This window comes from Vombatus ursinus, unplaced genomic scaffold (assembly GCF_900497805.2).
Source record: "Vombatus ursinus unplaced genomic scaffold, bare-nosed wombat genome assembly UNPS02014799.1, whole genome shotgun sequence".
Lineage (NCBI taxonomy): Eukaryota > Metazoa > Chordata > Mammalia > Diprotodontia > Vombatidae > Vombatus > Vombatus ursinus.
In genome coordinates this window covers 24383368-24386068 of record NW_020954577.1, presented here as the reverse complement: position 1 = coordinate 24386068, position 2701 = coordinate 24383368, and positions in this window count along the sequence as shown.

The following is a 2701-nucleotide window of genomic DNA, read 5'->3' as shown; positions in this document are numbered from 1 at the left end:
TGGCTCGTGCTTTATCACATAGAAGAAATTAACCATTAGAGCTGTCTAAAAGGGAAACGGCCTGCCTGGGGTCAGCATGGGTTAGTGTGGGTGTAATCTGGTTCTTTGTCACTGGAGAGCCTCAAAAGGAGGCTAAGTAACCATTTTTCCTGTTTCAGGTGGGGTATGGCCTAGGTGATGTCTAAGGACCCTTCCAACTTGGAGATTCTATGAAAAAGAATTTACTTTAGTGACCATAAGAATTTTGTTTCACCCGTCAGCTGCATCCTTTACATTATGCAGTGGACAAGACAATCGTCCTGGCTGATTGGAGGGTCACTAATAGGTACTACTAATAGGTAGTGCCATAAATTCTTCTCTTCGTAAGAACTGCCTTGCGGTCCAGGGGAAAAGTGACTTTGGCACTGACAGCAACAAATCAGGCCCAGAAAAGCCCTCCTGCTATTCTCAGCACCCTTTGAAAGTATGGTCCTTGTTTGACTAACTGGTCATCCCCTTTCTACCCAGTCTTTCTCAGGGGAGAGTATTACTTTCAATTTACAAAGAAATGATTTGTCTTGGATTAGACTAGGCAAAGCATTTATTAAGCATTTACTATGTGCCAGGCAGACAAATACAAATCAAAGGAAAGACAGATTCTCCTGCCCTCGAGGAGTTCACAATCTAACGGAGGAAGACATAACATAAAGAGAGCTGGAAATTGAGGTGGGGTAGGGGAGCTCCCAAGTAGGAGGAAGGTGTAAGAACTCCAAGCTCACAAACAGAACTGGGTAGAAGTAAGTACGATGGGCTTGGACACTTCCTCAAATGGTGGAAACTAGTGGAGGTAGCTAGTGGATAGAGTGCTGGGCTTGCAGTCAGGAACACTCATCTTCCTGAGTTCAAATCTGGCCTCAGACACTTACTAGCTGTGTGACCCTGGGCAAGTCACTTAACCTTGTTGGCCTCAGTTTCCTCATCTGTAAAAAAGAGCTGGAGAAGGAAAAGGCAAACCAGTCCAGTATCTTTGCCAAAGAAAACCCCAAATGAGGTGATGGAGAGTTGAATATGACTGAAATGACTGAACAATACCTTCAACTGAAGGAGGGGCCTTCAGGAGTGAACGCATCTCCATTTGTGAGAAGACAGCTAGGGATGGCATAGAAGAGTCTGGGAAATCTCATCCATCAACCACCTTTCATTTAGCACCTATGTGCCAGGCACTGGGGATACTGAAGCAAAAATGAAATCATCCCGTCCCCAAGGAGTTTACCCTCTACTCATTCCTGAGCTGTCTCTCTGCTTTCCTCAGTACTCCATCTATTCTCCCACAAAGAGAATTCTCTCCCATACTTCCCTCCAGTTTCCAAGAAAGAGGTTTCTCTTCTCTACTCGTGCTTTAGACCCCATCCTCATCCACTTCTTCTGGCGCCACACTCTTTTCTACCCTCCCTAGTGCCTTTCGAATGTCCCTCTCAGTACCTTTACTCTCTCGTGTGCTTCAGAGGGGGGCAGACCCTCCTACTCCCACCAGCTACACCTCTGGCTTGGTAGGAGTGCCATGGTGGGCTGGCTCACTCATCGGCAGGAAGCCGCTGTAAGACATGGCAGCACCATCCTCCTTGCTCAGGACTGAGCCCCGACGAGGGAGGGGCAGCAGCAGTGGAACCCAACACATTCAGCTCTGTGACTATCCAAATGTGTGTTCCCATGCCAACTGGCGCCCCAGCCCTGGCACTCCCACAGGGTACATAATTCATTCTTGGCAATGCTGCTCGCTCTGCTGGTCTATGGCTTCCTACAGGTTAACCAGAAAGAATCCTGAAAATGCGAGAAACAGTATGTTGGTTCTATAAACACCCTCCGCCAGCCGTCTTCCCACCTACCTCTCCTTTCTCTTCTTCCCACAAGAAAACACTGGCCCAGGGGCAGCTTGGAGAAAACCAAAGCAAACCACCTGCTCAAACAGGAAGTGCCGTCTGGTTAGAAGTTAGGAAATAACAAACCAGAGGAGAAACATTCTGGGAGCCACCTGGGCAAACTGGTTAGCGCCAGGCCAGAGTGACAAGGACTGTGGAGACGAAGTTCACCTTTGCCCCCTCTTCTTCAGAGGTCATTCCTTGGGAATCCGGTCCATACTGGGTCAGGACCACTGAGACTGTACCTCCTTCCTCTTCTGACACCAGGGCTGTTATTTACATTTCAGCATGTTGCTAGAAAAGCCAACTCTGTTTTCCATTGGGAGGAAGGGGAGGGTCATCCAGGGTCTCTGTTTCACATTTTTACTACTCCGCCTCCACTTTTTCCCATCAGTGCCATTGGCATCTCCATCTGATGGTCTGCAAGGGAAACCAAAGATGAAGTCCAACTTGGCCAACTCCCAGGTGAAAGGATTATTCAGGGCACCGCCCAGTGGAGTCTAAACTGTGGCCAAGGAGAAAATTGACTTGGGTGCCCCCGGACTTCTGTCCCTGCTCTCTTTTCAGTGAGTCCCCTTTCTCTCTCATGTGCTCACTCTTCTTCCTGAGGCCTCTCTAGAAAACCTACTTTTGGTCCTTCATTCTTATGAAAGGATGACATTATACCTAGTTTCTGCCATACACTTTTCCAGTCTTCCCAGCAGTTTTTGTCCAATAGTGAATTCTTATCCCAAAAGCTGGAGTCTTTGGGTTTTTCAAACAATAGATTACTAGAGGCATTTACTACAGTGTCTTGTGTACCT